This window comes from Osmerus mordax, chromosome 8 (assembly GCF_038355195.1).
Source record: "Osmerus mordax isolate fOsmMor3 chromosome 8, fOsmMor3.pri, whole genome shotgun sequence".
Lineage (NCBI taxonomy): Eukaryota > Metazoa > Chordata > Actinopteri > Osmeriformes > Osmeridae > Osmerus > Osmerus mordax.
In genome coordinates, this window is record NC_090057.1 from 19,615,287 (window position 1) to 19,640,660 (window position 25,374).

At 43.3% G+C, this 25,374-nt stretch overlaps 2 long non-coding RNA genes across 2 annotated transcripts in view; one reads left to right on the forward strand and one right to left on the reverse strand.

Annotated features, from left to right (window-relative positions):
- Positions 1-18,703, reverse strand: part of LOC136947174 (uncharacterized) — a 333,221-nt gene extending 314,518 nt beyond the window's left edge. The window contains exon 1 of the long non-coding RNA XR_010877002.1: positions 18,610-18,703. This is a non-coding gene — a long non-coding RNA (uncharacterized lncRNA). The remainder of the gene's footprint in view (positions 1-18,609) is intronic.
- The window catches only part of LOC136947173 (uncharacterized), a 134,815-nt gene that overhangs the window by 60,090 nt on the left and 49,351 nt on the right, over positions 1-25,374 (forward strand). The window lies entirely within an intron of this gene.

Genomic DNA, 25,374 nt, shown 5'->3' on the forward strand with positions numbered 1-25,374 from the left:
TCGCCACAAAAACTTAACCTAAGCCCAAACCATGCAACGGAACATAAATTCCAATAGAAGCAACTCAATCGCTCCCAAGACGAAACTTTTGACACCTACGTTGTCTATGTAGGCCAAATATTGACTGAGTTTTAGGGGGGCAAAAAGAATAAAAATAATAATAATAATAATAATATATATGTGAGAGAACAAAGGTTATGCCCTTGCCGAAGGCAAAGCACACCCAATTATCATTCTCAGGGGATTTATACTCAAGAAGAGTCAGATTTATTGTGCTTTGTCGATATGTGTCCTCTAACCTCTAGGGGGGCGATCCCATGTCTGACACATGTTAACTTGTGATACCAGCCGAATTGATGCCGCCATTTTGAATGAATTAATAAAACGTTTTTGTCCTACTCCTCCTACAAAATATATCAAATATTTACCAAATTTGGGACAGATTATCTTCAGACCACATTCACCTTGACATGTCAAAATAGGACTGAATTACAGCTGTTTAAACTTGGGCCAAATCGGACAACCGCTTGCCACAGGAAAAACTGCTTATATTTTTACCCAGTAACTGAACTGTGATTTGCAGCACTGAGAATCGCTCACTAGGATAAGTTGGTGTCCTGGCAACGGCAACGTCAGAGGTTCGAATCCAGCCAAAGCCAACAAGCTTGTCATGTCTCTTATTCTCTGTTTAGCGACACTGTAAGCCACTGCAAAGGAAGCCAGGTAGATACCTCTGGTCAAGCTACAAGCTATAGTATATGCAATCCTCACACAAACTATCAAAATGATTTTTGATTTTCGAAACCGTTTGTCCGGTACAGCCAATCAAAATCGGCAGCAGAGCCGCCAAACAGAAAGTTGTGTCGTATCTCAGCAAATCTTTGATGGATTCACGCCAACCTTGCTGCGTGTACTCGGAACACTCTTCTGAGGATGTCAAAAGTTTCTTCTGGGTCATCTGACCTGCTTGGCCACCCCATTGCTGCTTGCAGCTATATTTATATAATTACGTTTGTCATGCCATGATCATAATATGCGTTCATTACAAAAATGAACACATTAGTTGGTTAAATCTGCTTTAAAATAACAGAAATAAACTCTACAAACAACCGTCATGTATGTGTGCAACCATTTGTAAAACTTGCTACAATAAAGGCAGGCAACTGTACATTATCAAGTCCTGTACATTATCAAGTCCTTTCTCCTTGTTCTCATTCAGCTCAGGTAAATCAGCAATTTGCTGATGTTCCCTTTTGTGCTCGTCCCCTGTTCGTATCCGAGAGCACATTTGCAGGCAACTTTTCTTGATGTAAGCAAATAAATGGGGTGCTAGTTTACCCATTTCGGATTGGTTTAAAAAAATCTGGAAAAATTCTTATATGAAAAAGCTAATAGTATGACCCAGGTTCGAGAATCAAACAAAAATTATTGGGGGAGATAGTTTTGTAAATGTTGATTGGAGTTAATATAATAAAAACGACCGGAAGAGCCGGGTGCCTAACCGTAAATGCAATACCACCTACATCCACCGCGGCCGTTGCTTCAAGCCGAGGGGCGAGGGGTGGGGGTCTGGTCTGAGATCTAAATTTTGCGGCGTGACAATAGGTGTGTTCGACATCATGCAGCACCGGCGGCGCCAACAGCCGGCTGCCTTGAAGTTGAGAATGCCATTGGCTGCTTCAAGTCAGCCGGGCTGCTGCAGGCGACGCCGGCGCTGCATGAGGTCGAACGCACATAAAAAAGGTACAGACCAGATCCAAAAAAGGTGGAGCCACCTTTGGCTCCACTTTTTCGAAACCGACTGTTTTACAGCTACATTTTTTTATTGTGAGATTTGCATAGGAAAGAGGTGTCAATGTAATTTGAGGTTCACTGTATGTCCATTTTACCCACTGAACTGTCTTTATTCAACTATGACAAGGTAAACTCGGTTTTGCAGTCAATGATTCCAATGAAATTTGTGCAATGATGAATACATGTGCAATTCATGGCAACGCCTCATCACTTACTGCAAAAAAGACAAATATTAAACACTGAATAGAATTATGCAGATAGTTTATTTATTTTTTTACTTGGTTAGTTTTGGTAAGCCTTAAAAACAAAGGAAATTCAAATAACGTTTTTTCAGTACACAGTCATTCGATTTTTCTTCTGAGGCTTTTCACAAACCATAACTCACCACATGAAACAGTTTTTTTGTTTGTAATAAAGTATATTCCTAACGTGTCCGATTTACTGCAAATACAATTTGCAAATGGGTACACAAATGTACCCACTGACCAGCCTAGCACAGATAAGATTAGAGCACACTATACTGTAGAATATGTCGACTGTATACCCAATGCAAACACACACACTGACCTCCTCTCACTCAACATACAACGACCCCCTCCCCCAACACACACACATACTTAACACGTTGCCCAAGCCTGCCCTGTCACATAATGGCATGGAGAAGGGAAGAGCAGGATGGGCAGGTAACAACTGGGCAGAGATGAAGGGAGAGAAGTAAAGAGGGACGTTGAGCAAAGGGAGGAACATCCTTTCAGCAACTCTTGGCTCTTTTTTAGCTTGTTGCCTAGTTTATCTTGAGACTATTTATGGCTGGCTGCTAAGAACAATTTTTTGGGTAGTTAACATAACATGGGTGTGATATGGAATGTAAAGAGCAAACAGACAGAAAGATAACCGCACACACACTCTCACATACACACAATATTATGTGCACACACTGCACAGATGACAGTGTTTGCTATTTTCAAAAAGAAAATTCTATAGCCCTGTCTGGCTGTCTACTATAGTGTCTACTTGTTGTATAGCTGTGCCTGGGGATAGGGGAGAGCTGCAGTCTCCATCTATCTGGCTGCACTACAGTAGTTACCCTCGATCAGTTCATAACCACATGCTGGGTCTGAGGCTGGGACTGGAGCTCGGGCTGAGGCTGGGATGAGCTGGGGAGTGAGGGTAAGGCTGAGACTGGGACGAGCTGGTGCTTGCATTAAGCAAGGGGAATCAAAGCCGTGCACAGAATAAACAAAGTGAGTCTAAAAAAAGGGAGTAATTAAGAAGTTAGAAAAGCCAGAAAGAGTATTTGGAGACATGAATTATATAGTGAGTTAGAATACAGTGCAATGCTACTAGACAAACTACATCACACACACAGGACAAGAGAGCAGCAAATAATGTTAATTCAGACACCAACATACACACTTTTCCCCACAGAGACACAGTTTTGTGGGCAGAAACACACACATACAAAGACACAAGAAACAGACCCACTTGGACACAAATGCACACACTCTCTTTTTACATACACTAACTAGAGCACCAATCCCCTGATGTGTCTGTGACAGTAATGAGGCAGAAAGGTTGGGCTGAGAGCATGGCAAATCACACTTATGTGGGGAAAAAAACATGATGTCACCACAGACACTAATCTGGTTGGGCTAAGCCATAGAGCAATTTGGTCCAACTATATGGCAACAAGGAGTTAAAGGTGGTTAAAATAACGAATTAACAGTGCTGGAGGAAGTCCTGGTAAGCTAACCAGACACATGCAGCCAATGACACGCTAACCTACACCAGCTTCTTGACTGATGATCCCCAAGGCTGAACTCAAATTCTGAGCACAAACTCAAATTAGGGCAAGTCTGGAGAGACTGCTGCTGTGGTGCTGGCCGCTGGAGGGTCCCTTGCAGCTGTCACAGTGAGTGTATGGGGTGTGAAATACATATTTTCTTCAGGGTTACTCAAGAATACTAATCATGATTTTAGAGTAGTGGACAAAGAAACATGCCTCTTCTGTTCACATAAATGATTAGTATCACTTAAAAGATGGATTGTGTAACAGTGACAATAAATGCAGGTGAGTTGTGATCAGAGAGAATCCTCCATATCATGACCTATCAATCAGTATTCCCTTTGATTACGCCAGGTACAGATTTCTGTTCCTCTCTTCTTCACCCATTTATACATTCAAGTCAGATTTTCTTCCTCAGTCTAATTTACACTGATTGGCTCATGAAAGCCTCAATCAGAGAAATTATTTTTAATGTGATGCGAGCATGAGAGTGTGTTTTCTGAATACGTTTAATGACAAGCCAAAATCCCTTCTTGATTTTTGGAGGAAGTGTTGTTGGCGGTCGGCGGCGTTCAGTCTGTGGCTCTATAGTTGTGTGGCTCGGAAAGCTAATGAGAGTGTCGTCACCCCCAGGGAAGGAGCATCTGATTCCCTCGCCTCTTCACGGGTGTATCTAACCGTCATTTACCACTGGCGATTCCGCAGGAAACTGTTGCTCTAATAAAAAGGGAGAGAGGCAAAGGGAAAGGGCAGGGGTGTGCGGAACAGACGGTCTCCCTACCCTACATAAGCAAATTGACTATAAATCCAATCCCCTGGTGCGCGGGCGGGAGAGAGAGTCAACCAGTTAGAGAGGCAGAGAAGAGAGAGAGGCCATATCCGGGAAAGAAGCAAATAGGAAAGAAACGCCAATTAGACCGGCAATACCGGCCCGTAACCGTAGAGCGATATAGGCAAGCCATAACACGTCGGTTTTACAACTCGCAAATTCGCGGGTTCCTCTCCTGGCTTTTACATATGCAGGTTGCTGAAATGGATTTCCTTTAACGTAATTTACGGCTAAATCAGTCGGACTGCGTTTTAGCCACATCTGTGTGCCTCTCGGCGGATTAAAAGCTGTTTCCAGAGCCGGCCGAGGAATAGGGAAATTCCGCTCCCTGGACACCAACTAATCATAGAGGTAAACCTAACCGCTGAATACAGTTGTTCAACAGATCAACATTTACATTTACATTTTTTTTAGTCATTTTCAACAGCTATTCGTTTTTTGGCTTCATTCGGATTTGTTCTGCTAATTAGAAAGTGTATTGTGGTGAAGATCTATATGCATATTGCTTCGTAGAAATTAGTACTAGGTCAAACATCTACAAAGGCGATGATTTGCTATAGGTCAATGGGTTGATTAGAAATATCTATATAGGTGTCGAGACTCGTCTTGCCGAATCCGATCGCTGCAGTAACCGAGGCTACAGTATAAACCTGCCGTTGCGCTTCCAAGTTTACTGTTAGATATTACATTCCCCCCATCTCACACTTTCAGCTCGGATATTGAGTTAGTGATTCTTGTATAGCCTTTGTCCGTATGACGTGCGTATTTGTTTGATGGTAAATGCACCCTGTAGTGGCCATGTATATAACGTGTGCCTCCGTTGGGGGATTAGAAAAGAACTGTCCTCCGTTCATTTAAGGCAGCTATTTATTCTGAGGAGTCAGCGCGTGTCCACTCAGCAGCAGCTCGTGCCTCAGTCTGCATAGGAAATTAACTAGTGTTGGGGTTCGAAATGTTATCTCTGCAAGAAGTCCAGAGGAGTCCCTCCCCAAAATCTGTATTTGACCAGAGGTGCGCTGAGCTCACATTATTTTTGATATTACAGTAATTAGTTTAAAAAACAAAGCCGGATACCAGAAACATTCACTACTCAAAATGTACAGTTCCTTCCAGCCCACAGGACAGTTGTCCATCTGTTTTTCATGATATTTGACCACATGATGCACCTTGTGATACTCCCATGATGCTGGATACAATGGAATTTGGGGACCCCATAACCTTGTGTGCCTCATTCACATTTACCTATCTCTGATGTATTTAATCAAATATATTTGATAAATATACCATCCATTTCTCTTTGATTGGACTAAAATGTGGGAACATGTTGAAACCTTTCAATCCGAATGCTTTAGCAGCCCTTTATAACGTGAATGAACCCATATTAGTGTAGTAAGAAGTCAAATCATTTGTTCCAAAGGCTTCCCTGCATCCTTGAGAATCAAACTTGAGAATCTCTGTTATTAACCTTGGGTTGTTATTTGTTTTGTCAAATAATCTGCTGAAATGTAATTGGAAAATAGATAAATGGATAAATAATAATTGAAATATGTCACCCACTGAGTGTGGACACAATGACATGTCTCACTCAATGCTTTTATAAACTTTAAAATGAAATATCATGGCCAAGGGGCACGGGAGACTGACGGGGTGGTTTCCTCATGGATTGTATGAAATGCATAAAACTTGTTTGACTGAAAATGCTTTTATCTAGAGAGAATCATTTCTATACCATTATTGGTACAGTGCCTTAGGCAATCTCTTTACTAAACAGACTGTGATGTAACTCGATGGTTACTTTTGGTTACTATCAGACATACTGTAGGCATGTATGACACCTGGCAGGATGAAAAGTGTTCATTACAAATATTGCAGGTCCAGTGATTTACCATCACTTACTCTATTATGGGTTATGTTCTCTCATGCCTGGAACCTGCATTTATGAGTCTCTTAAAAATTACAGGGGCATGCGAGAAAAATGCAACTAAATCTAGCATTGCTATAAATACAGGGCAGGTTGATCATCAGAGGGCAGGTTGATCATCAGAGAGCAGGGTAAGTCAGAGAAGCCCCCCATCCAACCAATCCACACACACACACACATCCTTCTCAGTGCCTTCCTCCTTCCCCATCTCCTCAGCGTAGTCAATTCACTCGGAATGATCTAATGAAATCTATCCCAATGCCAATGGCTGTCACAGAAAATCTTGAACGGCAATGAGCCACATTTACAAAGCGTCAAGAGAGTACATCCAGAATGCTTACTCCTTCACGCCACCTTTCATTTTGAACATCTTGCTTGTTTGGGTGGTTACGGAGAGATGTGTGGCTGGGGTATAGTTTTATGTTTGGTCTGTGTTTTGCTATCATTATCTGAAACCCACAGTTTTTGTGGCATCTAGGGCAGTAAGTGGGATTGGCTCAACTCATCTGTTCTCTCTACCACTGCTTTTCTGCTCCACAGACAGCGTGCTTCGGAAAGCTATAATCTCCCTGACATAATGGCGTCCACTCCAATCAATATAGCCAAATGGCACACAGAATCAATAACTACCGTAATGTACAATAGTGTGGTGGAGGCAAAGGGGGGAAAGGGCCATGGGCTACAGACTCAGTTTAGCTTTTGGACTCCTTTGGAAAATATACTTCTTAATTCTGTACCAAAATATCAAACTTATTAATGAAGCATGTTTTAGAGATCGTGGTATCATAGAGAATACACAAATGTTACTACAGAGAGGTAAGAGAACATCCAGCTCAGCTTTTCAGTTTTCTAAATGTGCCGACACACACTTCCATTCTCTCTGTCATTCAGAAGAATCCCCCCCCCACACACACACAGCCACACGAGTGGAGGCTGCAGTGAAATATTGGAGACCTTGCAGCCCTCCAGGCATGCAGTTATCAGAGATACAGAACTGATGGGAAATCAATCAGCTCAAGTGGTGTGCCCTGCCTTGTGTGGAGGGGAGAGGACCTTCCTCTCTCTCTCTCTCTCTCTCTCTCTCTCTCTCTCTCTCTCTCTCTCTCTCTCTCTCAGGCATCCACTGTTCTGTTCTCTATACTGTGCCTTATGCCCTACTATTAGCCCTCTTGCCTCTGTAATTGGCTCATGACTTATGATGTTGGCTTCATGACATGACTATAGAATTGTATACCTCCACTATGTCTGCTATTTCATATAATAACACATCTTGAATAGCTCAATACTGTGATTCATTTATACCTGCCCAGTAGCTGCTTAATGTATTTTTATGGCTGATTCTTTGGTAGCTCTCTACCTTACCCAGGGCCTGGTGTGCTGTGTCCAGGGGTTAGGGAAGGAAGGAGAGGAATTAGAACTGAGGAATATTCACAGACAGAGCATGGTAGGTTTGCTGGTGATCTGGTGGCTAATAGTGGCTTTAGACATTACCATACCACTTAATTCCATGGTGGTAGTTTCATTTACGATACGCTTTGGAATGATGCATTTATCAGTGTCTCAGTGTGTGTGTGTGTTTGTGTGTGTGTGTGTCTTAACGCTTGTGTTCATGTCTGCTGTGCATCCATGTGCAAGTCTGCTCACGTGTGTGTGACGAGCAAGGCGCCGCATTGCCACAGCTTCTTCTTAATGCCAACAGACAGGCTACATGCATAACATAACATAATATTCATACTTATATGTGTCTGCTCAGTTTCCTGTCATGCCTGGGAGTGTGTGTGTGCGCTGGCCGTGGGTCCTGGTGGTTGGTGTGCTGGGATAGAAGCAGAGGAGGACAGGTGACCCAGGGTGTGTGCATGGGGAGGGGGTGGGGGGTACTGACAGCTGGCTGCCAGCAGCAGGCTCCTCTGGGGGTGAGGAAGGGGCCAGGCCGTCTGGTGCCCCTTCTTGCCATGCCGTTTAAGACGCAAGACGAATGTAGATCTCACAGTGAGGACGTCTGCAAATGGGCTTAGCCTGGTTTGTAAATGTTCTGTGTGTGTGTGTGTCTGTGTGTTGAACTGGATGATGGAACAGAGTTGCTGTGTGTAAAATAGGGAGAGTGGTTATGGTACAAGTAAGCCTGTACTAAGACTGAGTTATATTATGCTTAAATTACATTGTAAATCGAATGGGATATTTGATTGATTTTTTCTTCATAATTTTTTTTTCATATGTATACAAGTCATGTTCCAAGAATGTTTAAGGAATGTGATTGGAGTGGCAGGAGAGGAGAATAATCTATTGTTTGTTCTGGCTCAGTGAGACTAAAAGACAGTTTGCTGGGCAAGTGTAGTTGTGTATAATTACACTGTGTGTTCTGGTGTAATTAAGTAAGGTCCACAGTGTCAGGCTGCCATCTCCCTCTCTCTGTACAATGCTGTCAAAGGGGGCCAGCCTGATTTAATTACAGCACACACATACCTACACATACATGAGGACTCACACACACAAATATGCACACCTCTCAATCTCTCTCCCTTTTTCTCACACACACACCTATCCATGTCACACTCACACCTCTTGCCCTTTGTTGGTCACCTGCTGTCCTTCAACAACCCTGCATGATTTCTAGGCTGGGGTAGGGAAGAGGGGAAAGATGGACTGGATGGTAGAGGGGCTAAGGGGGGCAGCAAAAGGGAATTAACCCTGTTGTATGACACTCCCTGACCTGGTTGTAGAACATGATTGCCCATGGTCTGTCTCAGGCCAGTGTGCGCACTGCTGTCACAGCAACAATAAAGTACATTGTAGCCCTGTGCGTTAGTCCTGTGTTTGAGATGGGCAGATGGAGAGAGTCAGGCTAAGCCAGGCTTACCAGGAATAGCGCTGGACTGGTTTGCATACTGGTTGTAAGGTTAGGTTTAACTGGGCTATGCTAAGCTAGTAAAGGCGGGGTGCTGGTGGACTGTAGTAGTTGCTCTGTTGGTTGCGAGGAGGAAATCAGTCTGCGCCACTTTTGTTGTGGAGGCTCAGTAGCAGCAGCTGCTGCCTCTGGGCTATGGCTGTGTCATTGGAAACTCCAAAGGCCCTCCTCACTCTCTCTCGCTCTCTTTTTCTCTCTGACATCAGTCCTGTCAGGAATAAGATACACAAGGACACACAGGCTGCCACTAGTGCTGTACACTCACATGTACTTATTAACCTTTCACAAGTGGGGTCAGAGAGATTTGACAATACAAAATTGTGTATTTGTGTATATTTATGTTTGTGTGTGGACATGCATGTGGATGGCTATGTGTGGCTGTGTGCCTGTTTGTGTGTTTTCCACTTCAGTGAAGAGCATGTTTTCCTAGCTGTTACATGTTGTACTCCTAAACACAGCAAGGTACTAATAGGTATTCTTAGAACAGAGCCCCATAGTAATTAGTTGAAAACCACAAAAAAACATCGATAAACAAAGATGAAACAACTTACACCTAGCCCATTCCAAAGACCTCATTTGAAGTTGAACACTATTTCCACTGGTGTAAGCTTATTTCAACCAAATTTGCACACTCAATTCTTGAAACACATCAACAAAGTGACAACATGTTCCAGTGCACCTTATAACTCATGTAGACCATTTATGTGGGTATTGAGTGAGACAGACCAGGGGTTGGTACTGGTCCATAGCTCACTACCAGTGTGTGGCGGGGCTGGGACCCACTGTTTAATCTGAGATCCAGGAAAAGAGGGCTGCGGCAGTTCAAAGCCAACATGGATGAAAACCCTCAGCGTAAGGCAAAACACACATCTATCCTACTCTAGCCAGTCTCTCTATATCTTTCTTTCTCCCCATCTTTCGTCTTTTTAGAAAAATGTCTCTTTCACTTTGCATCCCTGTCTGTTTCTCTCCCTCCCTTGCTTTTGCTCTTTATTTTGCATCTATCTCTGCTCTTAAAATTTTTACATATGCTGTAACTTTCCTAGATTAATCTACCACCAGACTAAAGGGGATTCTCCCAAAGCGCTTATTCTTCAAGTTCACTCGTCTCATATTAGGTGTGATCTCAGTTTTGAGCCTACATAGTGGAGCTGAACAAATTGTTTTGGTTCTTAACTTAGGTGACAAAGTTGTCAAAACAGATGAGGCAAGAAAAGTTCTGGATTCATTAAGACAGACATGTAATACTGTCTTGATGAGACCTGGGGTGTATTCCAAGTAGCGGGTTTAGTGAAAACTTTGAGTTGGTTAACCCTGAAAAGAGGCATACTCCGGGTTTTCCGTTCCAGAAAGAGAGGTAACAAAAACTTTTGGTCAGTGTCCATGGTAACTTACTCTGTGAACCTAACCTGCTCGCTTGCATGTTTTCCATGACAAACTGCGTTTCTACCTATCCCCTCCCACTTTCTGAGCCTGATAACGTTGGCAGACATGGGATATCCTTTCCTGGTTCAGACGACCAATCTCTAACAAATTTAATTCGCTTAGTTATACGCCGGGAGAGGATTTTAAGACTGCGATTCGATGTGCTTTAATTCCCTGATGAATACCTAAGTTAACGTTACCGTTTCCCATCACAATCTGTAATTACTGGAATGCTGCTTCAGCATTCCAAGTATTGTTCTTTGAATCTTTATTCAACTTCTTCATATTCTTATTCTTCTATTTCTTCCGCGACACCTTTCAGCACCTTCAAATCTTCAGCTATTAAAACCATTCTGCTATCAAAAAATTCAGCAGTTTCAGGCCATGGGTGCTATGACCTTTCAGCTTTGTACCTCTTATGCTTGAATTAATCTAAATCAATATTCATAATATTTTTTACATGGTTTTCCAATTGAGGTTTTTTTTCAAATCCTCTCAATCCTCATAAACTTCTTCAACTTTCAAATCCTTGTTCTTCCTCAATCCTTCATCTACAGCCACCATTTAAACTTTAAAATGTTGAAAAAACCCTAATCAAATTTTTTTTTTATTCAGCTTTTTGATATATATTGAACTTATCACTGATTATATCACTAAATATCACTGATTATTTTTCATGAGTTTTTCAAACCGTTTCTGAGATTTACATGGGTGTGTATGTGAGAGTCTAAAGTGCTGACTGAAACGCTTACGGTACGTGTCCACTACGTCGTTTGTAGGCTGGGCTAGCGAGCTAGCAGTGGCACAGAACAGTCACATAATGTGACGAGACTGAATTTAAAAGTAGGCTATAAAAACACACTAGGAACACTGACGACATCGGCAACCATGCACCATGCATTATTAGTTTAATGTAATCTTTAAATTCAGGCTTGTCACATTAGTAACTTTGTTCTGAACAGAACTGGGTGTGCAGACACATACGAAAAGTTTCTCCTCCATCTTGAAATTGTAAAACCTAGAAATTTTTGCTACGTTACAAGAAACCAATCCGATTGGCTAACGCTAGCGTTTTCACGCTCCTCATTAACAAAAAGTTGAGAAAATCCAACTTGCAACGCTCCGCTCTGCTTGCCTTCCCCCAATGCCCTACGCGTGCGTCAACGCCTGGTTTCATTGAAAATGAATTGGAAGCCGACACCCTGCGCCGCCCGCTCCGCTGCAGTGTGAACGCACCGTTACGGTACGTGTCCACTACTGCGTTTTTTAACGCTCTGCACCGCTTGCCTTCCCACAGTACACCACACTCGGGGGCGTGTTAGAAAAAGTTAATACAGAGTTGTAGTTCTCTAAGGTCACTGTTGTAGTCATGGCCAAGCGTGCAGACTTGGGTTCATGTACTCTAAATATCGATCAAAATACCACTTTTACACAACAGAAATACTGAATTTTTATAGTGCAAGATTACAGTAGAATACATGTTACGCCACCGGTCACTCAACCAGTCGTTTGTAGGCTGGGCTAGCAAGCTAGCAGTGGCACAGAACAGTCACGTAATGTGACGAGACTGAATATAAAAGTATAAAAACATACTAGGGACACTGACAACGTCGGCAACCCTGCACCATGCATTATTAGTTTAATGTAATCTTTAAATTCAGGCTTGTCACATTACGTAACTTTGTTCTGAACAGAACTGGGTGTGCAGACACATCCGATAAGTTTCTCCTCCATCTTGAAATTGTAAAACCTAGAAATGTTTACCATGAGCAACAGTTACTACGTTACTACGCTAGCGTTTTCACGCTCCTCATTTACATAAAGTTGAGAATCCAACTTGCAACGCTCCGCTCGCCTTCCCACAATGCAATACGCGAGCGTCAACGCCCGATTTCATTGAAAATGAATTGAAAGCCGACGCTCCGCGCTGCTCCGCTGTAGTGGACACGCACCGTTAGAGTGGAGGTGAGCTTCGAAATCTGTTTCAAAGAGTATTTCTAGGGATGGGCGAACTATGCCTTGTTAAACTTTGGTGTTTCTTCCGGATTGTGCCGGCCCAAAGAGCCGAACTATCGGCGCATTGAAAGTGAACAGCGTCATCTAGCAGCCGTTTAAACTGGCTGAATGGGGCGTAGTGGTTGTCTCCGACGGTAGACTACCCTACGTTATTTAATATTTTAATTAAGGCTGAATTTGTTCATTTTTATCCGATATTAGTGATCACACATTAAAATGTTGTGATACATCTGCAGGCCGTTAGAATTATGTCATTTTCTCACAGTAAAAGTTAAAGAATATCTTCCGAGGTTCCCTGCACTGTTGCGCGAACTCAGGTATCTAGACTCGCATCATTATTACATTGGCGTACAACGCTTTAACCAGCTACACCACCGAAAAAGCCGTTACTTGTCGATGCGGGTGGACAGACTTTATACGATACGGTTTTTATATCAATTAAACTAGATTACACTGATTTTTTCATATTCTTAACATTTGTGATATGTAGGCCTATTGTAAACTGTGACAAGAATCGGTGGCTTCGTTCCCTCAATGGCTCTGGTTCAGAAGAGCAGCAAAACTTTGAACCAGTTCGTGACGTTTGAAGCATTGAACTTCATCTATCACGTGGTTTCGTAATTTGAGCTCCAAAACACTTTTTCGAAACTGCGTATTGGTTTTGCGACACAAGCATCGATGTGTCAGTGCCATACGTCCCATCACTAAGTATTTCTAGTTTGCCAGCATTGCCACAATTTTCACTCTTCATGCTTCATGTTTGGATCAATAGATAGCTAATTTTGTGTTGGTCGTAGACAGTTGTCTGTGGAATTCAACAGACTTACACATTTGTTCAGAGCCCCACGAAAGCGAGACAAAGTCCAACTCTCGCCCCATAGAGACCAATGCAAATCTGGTGACAAATTCGTCAGAGAAAGCAGAAGGAACAAGATTTTGAAACTGCCGGTAGAGTCCTATTTCTGACCGCACAGACATATAAAGGATATCTCTGGTTTCGGCAGAGTCTTGGGTCTCGGAAAATGTCCTTATTTTTGGGATTGGACGTATAGTTTTGCGTCTCGGTTAACTTGTTTGAGGTGTGGATGCTAGGTAAATGTATGTTATTCTCTCTGCCCAGCTCGTTAGCGATCACAGCTGCGCCATCACCGTGGCAACGACAGACACGCACCACTCAGTCTCTCACGCAGGTGATTAGCTGATTAGTGGAGTCACAAGACAGAGTTTGATAGTATTTCAACCTAATACAATTTACAAGAGGTGACTCTGCAAAGTGCTGAGAATATTGAAGGATTCTAAATCTTTATGTGTCTATTCCAATAAGTAATGATGGTATTCTATGACACAAATCTGTGTTCTAGAAAGAGTGGTCTGGAGTTGCAGAGGTCCGATAATATCAGCTTTAATGCAGCAGTTGGAAATCAACAAGTACAGAGCTCTGGGGTTGTCTACGTTTTCCTACCCGCAACAGAGTTTGGGCTGGTTCACGAAGTCCAACTGGCTATCTTTCCCTGCCCCAGCATATAATATACAGTGCAATTAAAACAGAAAGATGAAAAGAGGGTTGAGCTTGTTCTCTCGTGCATCAGGGAGTTGTTCTTGCCTCCGCGTCCCACCTGCTCGGTTGCCATCTCCACCCAGATCCAAGGTTGTTTCTGAAACTGAAAAGATAGAGACACAAAGAACAGCCTGCTTCCCACACTCAGTGTGAGACCCAATGTTTAAGCCTGAGCACACTTCTAAGTTCATAACTTTAATAAGCACAATGCATAACTTTAATAAGCACAATATATTCTTTAATCCCTCTTTTGATCTCTGAAAACACCAGAGATCAATCAACATAGCCTGGACCAACCACTGCCTCCTCGTCCTGGTCAGCCAGCCCCAGCAACGGCATTTGGAACCCCGTCTTTGGGTTCTCCACAGCCGAGACAATGATCCTGTTACACAGGGACCTGATACATGGGATACAGCAACTGTCATGTTGATATTGATATAGTACACTCTTAAGTAATATAGCGGAAACCTTCTTAGTCCAGTACAATTCTAGTGTGGTCAAGCAGTATCACTCTTGGCCTAGTCGTAACCCTCTTTTCCGGACTCTCACATTCGTAGCAATAGCAAAAGGTTCACTGGCCCTTCTCCACCAACTCCTGCAACGTACAACTGGATTCTGGAGCAGCACAACACATGCTCCACTGGTACCACGTACTTCCTTTCCCCAGCACCCTTAGGGCGTGCAAGGTTCTCTCGATGACCTTGAATGGTCCTGTCCATAAATGTACAACAGGCTTCCCCGAACATCGGATGATGTATTGGGGCAAGTGGGACAGGGTCTTCAAGGGGAAGGGGGGGGCAGACCACTCATAGGTCTGATGAGGCATAGGGGCAGATGGGGCAAGGTCTCCAGGGGAATGGGGCCTTAGAACAGGGGTTAGGTAGTCAGCCCCGCCGGTCTGACTCGTCCTGAAGCAGAAAAGAGTTACAGTCCCAGCATCACCTTATCTCCCATGATCAAGCAGTAACTGAGTCAAATGAGATGCGAACAGTCGAACACCAATGATTAAACACAGATATTGAAATCAAGAACCCATTTAAGGATTTAAAGTGGATATTTTTAAAGTTCAAATAAATCCCTCCTTTCACACCATTTTAGGGTGTGACAACAAACACAAATTTAAAAATATCCCATTACTGATTACACAATGTTGGCATACAAATCAACAATAATGATGAGACTATGCAGCGTTATGGCCAAGTGGTGAGGACACACTGGACACAGTGGGAAAACCCTAATGATGTTATAGGGGAAAACCCACCGTCACTCCACAGAGTGGACATTCGACATCCATGTATCCACGGCAGACCTGGACATGCTCACAGGCCCCCTTCACCACATACATACAACTTCAGCCAAGCTTTTAGAATTGTAATAAAATAAAATAAATTCGAAACAAATAGAAAAACCAGAAATAAGACAGGATATTTTAAAGTTTTCATAAGATCCCTCCTTTCATTGATAACTTTAATCAATACCCAATCTCCTCGTTTGACTCCTCCACTCTTTGGTTTACTGCTTCACCTGGAACAGAATTTAGCAGAAGACATCTCTTTTCTAGTTAGCATTTTTTATAAAATTGGTTAACCATTTGATTCGCCTCTTCATCATGCTATGTGAAAGGCTTAAGTTGTGGTATTACATATGACCTCCAATAAATCAATTCAAATGGTGTTATGCATCTGGTATAGGACTGGGAAAGACTTCAATTCACATAGTAAACATACTGTATCTATAATTACCAGGCAGTATTGACCCTTCAGTTTTCTTATTGTTGAGCAAACACATGTAACAGCATCTAATAAGACCATACATCATCATTTGATAGTCAACTCCTATTAGTCATGCCTAGAAATGACAATCTGTTTCTTTGTTCCCTTCTTTAGAAAATCAACTGTTAGTCTAATTTCTTTCACTCCAAAAAACCTTTTCTGTCTTTTAAAACAGTTAAGTTTAAGACCAATATTGTTTTAGATTCTCTATTTTACCAAATCACAGCTCTTTTTATCAAAGATATGATCAAAGGAATTTTCATTATGCCAAACCAGAATCCGTATGCTTCTTAAATGAAATATAAACCAAATCATGTTCTTAATGTAGCTATTAACCAAACATTTTTCCCAACTATATTTTCTATAAAGGTCAGACAGGTAGAACTTCATAACTCGTTTTGCTGCAGTTCAAAACGAGCCAATTAGCTCAAACCATCATAACCACAATTTATCAGACTTGATGAGTCTTCACAAATTATTTCAGAACTGAATGTTATAATAACCCTCTTCATAATACAACATTATCACAGCCTAACTGTTCATCCCAAACAGTATGCCAGGCTCTGATAAAACTCTCAAATAAAACTTAAAACCAAATTACAATTAAACTCCAAATAAAAGTACATTTAGTTATTTTCTCTTTCTCATTTTTAACCAAATTATATCTAATACCTTTATCAAAACTCTTAAAAACCCTAGATTTTACTATTTTGACTTAAAATGTTATCCCATATACCTTCAAAGTATATTCATAGTTTCCTCTTCAAAACATCAGTGTTTAAACCAATCATCTCTTCACATCCACAAAACGTTCTTGTTTTATTTCATAACCTTCCATGATCCTCTCTAAACCAATCCTTTATGTAACTTTCCAATTGCTTCCTCATAATTTTTCACATACATTTCCTCAAACCATTCTTTGACCAACACAGCTGTTTAGCGTTTACCGTCTATTCACTTAATTTTGCTCTAGTATAACTCTTCCAATTGTATTAGAACCTATTTATAAACCAGGGGTATACCCTCTGGGATAACCTTTGTAAGATCTCGACGTAACTGACTCTTTTAGCCCCCACCTTTCTCCAACTCTCCTCGGGATTTCTTTAACTTCTTGGTCAAAGGAAAAAACACACCACACTCCTCTCTATTTTTATTAAACTCAATCTGACTCCACACAAATAGACAGTGTTCAGGGATTCTAACCCTTGGAGAGGACTCTAACCTCCCTCTGGACAAAGACAACGAGTTTAGGGACTCTAACCCCTGGAGAGGACTCTAACCTCCCCTTGGACAAGACAACGAGTTTAGGGACTCTAACCCCTGGAGAGGACTCTAACCTCCCCTTGGACAAAGACAACGAGTTTAGGGACTCTAACCCCTGGAGAGGACTCTAACCTCCCCTTGGACAAAGACAACAAGTTTAGGGACTCTAACCCCTGGAGAGGACTCTAACCTCCCCTTGGACAAGACAACGAGTTTAGGGACTCTAACCCCTGGAGAGGACTCTAACCTCCCCTTGGACAAAGACAACGAGTTTAGGGACTCTAACCCCTGGAGAGGACTCTAACCTCCCCTTGGACAAAGACAACAAGTTTAGGGACTCTAACCCCTGGAGAGGACTCTAACCTCCCCTTGGACAAGGACAACGAGTTTAGGGACTCTAACCCCTGGAGAGGACTCTAACCTCCCCTTGGACAAGGACAACGAATTTGGGGACTCTAACCCCTGGAGAGGACTCTAACCTCCCCTTGGACAAGGACAACGAGTTTAGGGACTCTAACCCCTGGAGAGGACTCTAACCTCCCCTTGGACAAGGACAAAACACAAAAACGGTTGATTTCCCACCACTGTTGGTTTGACTAGGTACGATGAAACATAGTAATCGTCTAAATTTGGTTCTCAGTTCCGAATAGCAGTACTTTGAATTAACAGGTGTCTGCTTACCTTTTTTTAATGTTGAGGCGCCTCTGACGATTACGTCTGCCTCCTCGTACCGGTGTATGGGTCTTTCTCCTGATCTGTCGGTCGGGCCGGAACCCTCTGGACTCCCTCTTTTCAGCGTCGGGGTCACCATTTGAAGGATTCATTTTTCTATGTGTCTATTCCAATAAGTAATGATGGTATTCTATGACACAAATCTGTGTTCTAGAAAGAGTGGTCTGGAGTCGCAGAGGTCCGATAATATCAGCTTTAATGCAGCAGTTGGAAATCAACAAGTACAGAGCTCTGGGGTTGTCTACGTTTTCCTACCCGCAACAGAGTTTGGGCTGGTTCACGAAGTCCAACTGGCTATCTTTCCCTGCCCCAGCATATAATATACAGTGCAATTAAAACAGAAAGATGAAAAGAGGGTTGAGCTTGTTCTCTCGTGCATCAGGGAGTTGTTCTTGCCTCCGCGTCCCACCTGCTCGGTTGCCATCTCCACCCAGATCCAAGGTTGTTTCTGAAACTGAAAAGATAGAGACACAAAGAACAGCCTGCTTCCCACACTCAGTGTGAGACCCAATGTTTAAGCCTGAGCACACTTCTAAGTTCATAACTTTAATAAGCACAATGCATAACTTTAATAAGCACAATATATTCTTTAATATCTCTTTTACTACTATTGCTAATGGAACTGTTTTGTTCTACTACGCCATTGAGTGCGTTCACTTGACCATGAGAAACCCGATTACTAGCAATTGTCGGTTTATGCCAATAATACGATTAGGCTACTCCGTTTACATGTGTCTTTTTATTAATCGTTGTATGCTCCACGGACAAAACTTGCACCATCATCCTTCTGCAACAAAGTGTCGCCGTGTCTTCCTGTAGGCTTATCGGCCCTACTGCTGTATGTTTCATTCAATCAACACATTGAATCCTACCAAGGAAGCCGAGTAAACACACTCAATGTGTGTTTACAATGTGCTACTACTATTACGATCCCAACTATAATTTCAGCTGTTAAAACTATAATATTCTTGTTACGACTAGCTAGCCTACTTCTTCTTCTGTTTAACAGTTCAGCTTTCAGCTTCTCCCGCATTGTCGGCTATTTAAGCTCTTAGCTTTGTTAGATGATGCAGTTCAGCTTCCACACTGCCTCTTGAAATTCAACAATTTCTTCGATTGCTTCACAACGTTCAAACGTATTCTCCCGCATTGTATTTAAGCACTTAGCTTTGTTAGATGATGCAGTTCAGCTTCCACACTGCCTCTTTTGTGTGACTCACACATTTTTGAAATTCATTTCAGCTTTCAGCTTGCGGGTATTTTCTAATTTCTGTATTTTCCGCAATTAAAAATAAATTAATGAATCTTTCAGCATTCCAACGCATTTTCTGCAGGAAATGCATTTTCTAGTGTTTGAATTGAACCCTAAGCAAAAATAACATGTAGGCCTATACATCCAATTACCCACATTTGAGTCCGATCTCAATCTTAAACATATCCCCATTATTATTTTCAATCAACTACCAGCCTTTAAGTTACTAGATCATGGCGAGCCCTACTCTGAAATACGTATGTCAAACAGGCATTATACAATAGCAAACAGAGTAGCTATCTGACTGCAGTGTTCATCTTTTGTAACGTTAATAGATTGATAAGGCATCTCATCAAGGAATCTTACCAGTTAAAGTACAAAAATAGTGTAGCGACCCACACAGAAAGATGTGTTGTGTACCGGTAGTGTTCGCAGGGTCCGACATGCCAATCAACCTGCTGTGTGCCAATCACGGGAATGCCCGGAATGTTTGGATGCCGGGCATCCTGGTGGTTGGCGAAGGGGCATGGAGGGGGGTTGGGCAGGGGGGATGGAGCATTCGAAGTTAAGACCAGGTTTAGCGTCTGTTCTTTCTGTTACGTCTGAGTTTCACAAGTGACGGTCACTATTGTTTTGTGGGCTACCTTTCTTTTATTTAGCGTGGGCTAGGGCCAAACAGCTGTTTGGCTTACTAGTAGCCTGTGGTTAATAAACGTAAATTCGGGAACTTCATCTTATGCCTGGACGATTGTTCCTTTCTGACCTAGTCAGGTCATTACAATAGATTTCAAATGGCTAAATGATACTATTGTTGTTTTATAAGTGTGCTACATAAATGAAAATGAAAAAACGACAACTGCGCTGTTAGCTACTAAGGTAGTGCTAAGTGCTAAACAAAAACAGGGACATTTCTCTTATCTGAATCTGTTAAGGAACCAAATTGCCAATATGCATCTTTTTCTATGGCTCTGCGGCCCAGTGTAACGATGTGAATATGTAGTTAAATTACTGCATAAATGTTGGGATTTCCCTGGCATAGTGATGTGTGACTGACTGGTAAACTGTGGAAATATCCCCGATTTGAAAAAATGCGCTGCCAGATGTCAAAAGAAACACTTATTTTAACAAGATAAATTAAATGTCAATCAGCATCCAATTGCCAGGGATAGCAAATGACATTTTGGGGTGGCACCTGGGGCGGCCAGTCCGATATCAGGGGGGTCCAGTGCCACCCCGGCCACCCCTCTGGCTCCACGACTGGTGGAGTCACAAGACAAAGCTATTCAGTCAACTCGTCTCATTAAAATCTGAATCTGAATCAGAAAGGGATTTATTCGCCATGAAAGTTTGCACAGACAAGGAATTTGCTTTGGCAGGAAGGTGCATACAATAAACATATACCTAAAATTTAAATATGTGGACTAACTATACTAAGGGTACATAAACTAGCAGTACTAAGTGGGATTAGAATAGAATTAAATGTACAATAAAATATAAGTTGCCGTAAATTACAATATAAAAATACAAATATTACAAAAAATACAAATGTACAAGATACCATGTTGTAATGCAGTGCAAAAAGCAGAGTGTTTTAAGCAAGAAGTCATTTGAGTCAGTGTGGTCCCTTGGCCTTGTTGAAGAGGCCAACAGCGGAAGGGAAGAAACTGTTTTTGTGGCGTGAGGTATTGGTCCTGATAGACTGCAGCCTTCTGCCGGAGGGGAGTGACTGAAACAGGGAGTGTCCAGGGTGGGAGGAGTCGGCCACAATCTTCCTCGCTCGCCTCAGGGTCCTCGAGGTGTGCAGGTCCTCGAGGGTAGGCAGATTGCAGCCAATCACCTTCTCAGCAGTACGAATGATACGCTGCAGTCTGCTCTTGTCCTTGGCAGTGGCAGCAGCGTACCAGACGGTGATGGAGGAGGTGAGGATGGACTCAATGATGGCTGAGTAGAAGTGCACCATCATTGTCTTTGGCAGGTTGAACTTCTTCAGCTGCCGAAGGAAGTACATCCTCTGTTGTGCTTTCTTGATGAGGGAGCTGATGTTCAGTTCCCACTTGAGGTCCTGGGAGAGGATAGTGCCCAGGAAGCGGAAGGACTCCACAGTGTTGACTGGGGAGTCACACAGGGTGATGGGGGTGAGTGGGGCTTTGTTCCTCCTGAAGTCCACAACCATCTCCACTGTCTTAAGAGCATTGAGCTCTAAGTTGTTCTGCCTGCACCAGGTCACCAGGTTGGCCGCTTCCCACCTATAATCAGACTCGTCTCCACCAGAGATGAGCCCAATAAGGGTGGTGTCGTCCGCAAACTTCAGGAGTTTGACGGACGGATGACTGGAGGTGCAACTGTTGGTGTACAGGGAGAAGAGCAGAGGAGACAGGACGCAGCCCTGAGGTGATCCGGTGCTGATGGACCGGGAGTCAGAGACTTGTGTTCCCAGCTTAACGCACAGCTTCCTGTCAGACAGGAAGTCTGTGATCCACCTGCAGGTGGAATCAGGCACGTTCAGCTGGGAGAGCTTGTCCTGAAGCAGGGCGGGGATGATGGTATTGAAGGCAGAGCTGAAGTCCACAAACAGGATCCTGGCATAGGATGCTGGGGAGTCCAGGTGCTGTAGGGTGAAGTGGAGGGCCATGTTAACTGCATCGTCCACAGACCTGTTGGCTCTGTAGGCAAACTGCAGGGGGTCCAGTAGAGGGTCAGTGATGGATTTAAGGTGTGCCAGCACCAGGCGCTCGAAAGACTTCATTACCACAGAGGTCAGGGCGACGGGTCTGTAGTCATTATGTCCTGTTGGCCTTGGCTTTTTGGGCACAGGGATGATGGTGGAGGACTTGAGACAGGCTGGCACATGGCATGTCTCAAGGGAGGTGTTAAAGATGTAGGTAAACACCGGAGACAGCTGGTCAGCACAGTGCTTGAGGGTGGCTGGAGAGACAGAGTCCGGCCCAGCTGCTTTGCGGGGATTCTGCCTCTTGAAAAGTCTGTTAACTTCACCCTCCTGAATGGAGAGAGTCGTCACTGTAGAGGGGGGGAGGTGGGAGGCCTCCTGGGTGGGAAGGGGTAGTTCAAGACTGTCCAATTGTCTTTCAAATCTGCAGTAGAACTCATTCAGGTCGTTGGCCAGGCGGGAGTCGTTAATGGAGTGGGGGGCTCTGGGCTTGTAGTTGGTAATTTGCCTGAGCCCTGTCCAGACAGAAGCAGAGTCGTTTGCAGAGAATTGGTGTTTTAGCCTCTCTGAGTACAGTCGTTTAGCCTCCCTCACCGCCTTGCTAAACCTGTTCTTCGACTCCTTGAAACTGTCTTTGTCCCCACTCCTAAACGCGGCCTCTTTCTCTGACCTCAACCTTCTGAGTTTAGCTGTAAACCAGGGTTTGTCGTTGTTGTAGCTTACCCTGGTGCGTGTTGGTATACAGCAGTCCTCACAGAAGCTGATGTATGATGTCACAGCCTCTGTGAGCTCATCCAGACTATTGGTAGCAGTCGGGAACATGTCCCAGTCAGTGCAGTCCAAGCACGCCCGCAGATCCTCCATAGCTTCACTGGTCCACTGTTTTGATGTCCTCACAACAGGTTTACAGAGCTTTAATTTCTGCCTGTATGCAGGAATCAGATGGACCATGGTATGGTCAGAGTGACCCAGTGCTGCTCGGGGGACCGCATGGTATGCTTTGCTGATTGTAGAGTAGCAGTGATCCAAGGTGTTTCCTTCTCTGGTAGGGCATTTGATGAATTGTCTATATTTTGGGAGTTCTTGAGTGAGATTGCCTTTGTTAAAGTCGCCTAGCACAATAACCAAGGAATCCGGATTTTCATGCTCCACACTTAGTATCTGTCTGGCGAGCACACGTTGAGCCTCGTTGACGCTAGCCTGCGGAGGCATGTAGACGCCAACCAGAATGAATGATGCAAACTCTCGTGGCGAGTAAAAAGATCTACAGTTAATAAAAAATGATTCCAGATCAGGAGAACAGTGCTGCAGAATCACTGTCACATCTTCACACCAGCCACTGTTAATGTAAAAACAAATACCACCGCCTTTTGTTTTGCCAGAGAGCACAGGGACACGATCCGCTCTCAGCAGTTTGAAACCTGCTAGCTGTAGCGCAGAGTCTGGGATCAGTTCACTCAACCATGTCTCCGTAAAGCACAAAACGGAAGATGAATGAAGGTCTCTGTTTTTCCACACCAGTAGCTGAAGTTCATCCAGTTTGTTGCTCAGTGAACGCACGTTGGAGAGAAATATCCCCGGTAACGCTGTGTGTGCCCCACGCCGACGGAGTCGCACCAGAGCACCGGCTCGTTTGCCTCTCCTACGGCGCTTCGCTGCTAGGACAAAGCCGAGGGTGGCTTTGACTATAATTCCCACTAATTCCGCCGCTGGAAGCAGAAAAGTGGGTTGTAGTCCTGATGTTTAGAAGTACTTCTCTAGTTAGAGAACCCCGGAAATCTTGGCAGAACACTGAATTAACAGACAAAACAAGACAAAAAAGAGCGCACCTAACGACCGAGGCAGCCATCATCGGCGCCATCTTGGATTGAACCGACTAAGACTAAGAGCACTATAATTTCAGCTACATGATGCAGTTCAGTTTCCACACTGCCTCTTTTGTGTGACTCACACATTTTTGAAATTCATTTCAGCTTGCGGTTATTTTCTCATTTCTGTATTTTCAGCAATAAAAAAAAAACTAGAAAAGGCTGTTGCTGCGAAACAGCAGTGAGAATGCTGAAAACCTGAATGGGGATAGCTGACCATGCTAAAAAAGCTGAAAATAGTGTTTTTTTTTTAGAAAGTTATAAGCTGAAGCTTCAGAGCAACCGAAAGGTATTTTTGAAAGGGGCTGGAGCAGCATTCCAACAATGATTTGAAAGGATTTACCATTACTTTTAAAGGGAGAATAATTTGCACAAAAACCTTAAAGATCCTGTAAAGTAAATTCCATGTTTTGCTTCTAAGTACATTATATACGTGTGAAATGAGTTCTTGAAAGCATGTGCAAAGCGCTAAAACTTTGTCACACTGAAATTTGGAGTTAAACCGAAGAACAGTTTCTTTTCCGTTTTCAGATCAGGTTTTAATGGGCGGAGCCAAAAAATGCCCTATCTACGTCATTTTGCCCTATCTACGTCAGATCACTGAATGGCTCCTCCTGCTGTACTGTTATTGTAGCCTTAACCAGCTAGCTAGCTAGCTTCAGGATGTCTCCCACCACCCGCAACTGCATCTTCCCTGGATGCAAGAACTCCAGCTGCGCTGCAACGCCATTTCAGTTCCCTATTGATAATGAAAGGAAAAATAGGTGGATAGATTTTGTGAAGAGCCACGCTCATGGAAAGCTTCGGATAAACTCCAACAGCCGCCTCTGCACTGACCATTTCACGGCGGACAGTTTTAACATGGACCAGAGACAGACGGGGTTCACCAACACACGGCTTCTCTTGCAGCGCGGAGCCGTACCGAGCATCGCCCCTCTGGCCGTTCATCCTCCGGTCGCACCTGGACCATCCACCGCCGCCAGCAGTTCATCAGTCAGTTCTGTGTGCTTGTTATAATTATACTAGATAACTTTTCCAGAGGTATATCTCTTGTATGCGTTAGTGCAAACCGCTAAATTGATATTGGGCTACTCGGTGTAGAATGATGGTATTTTGGTGAAATAGCTACTGTGTTAGAAGTAGCCTAGAGCTCACTGTCTGCTGTCTCTGGTGTCCATTTTTACTGTTACAGCTCAGGGGAACATTTAATTTATATGCATTTCTATGTTTCACTCATTGAACAAATACATTCTAATTCTATACGGTTTTGTTCGGCTTGACATAGCGTCCATTATCTGGGTCGGAAGTAGGCACTAGGCAGCGAGGGGCGGAGCTTCAGCTCCTTCAGGCGACACGCTCCCCCAGTCTCAAGCAGAGAAGACTGCTGTTTTCAAAGCCTAATTTAACATAGGTGTCGGTGTTATTTTTTCATTCGAATTCGGATGGGTAGTTAATAACACATTATTCTGTGGTGTGGCGAACTTAAAACTCGTTTCCAGGTCCACTTTACCTGATCTTTAATATTTTAAAAAGTATAATAGTGAGACATGAGAAAATACCCGCAAGCTGAAAGCTTAAATGAATT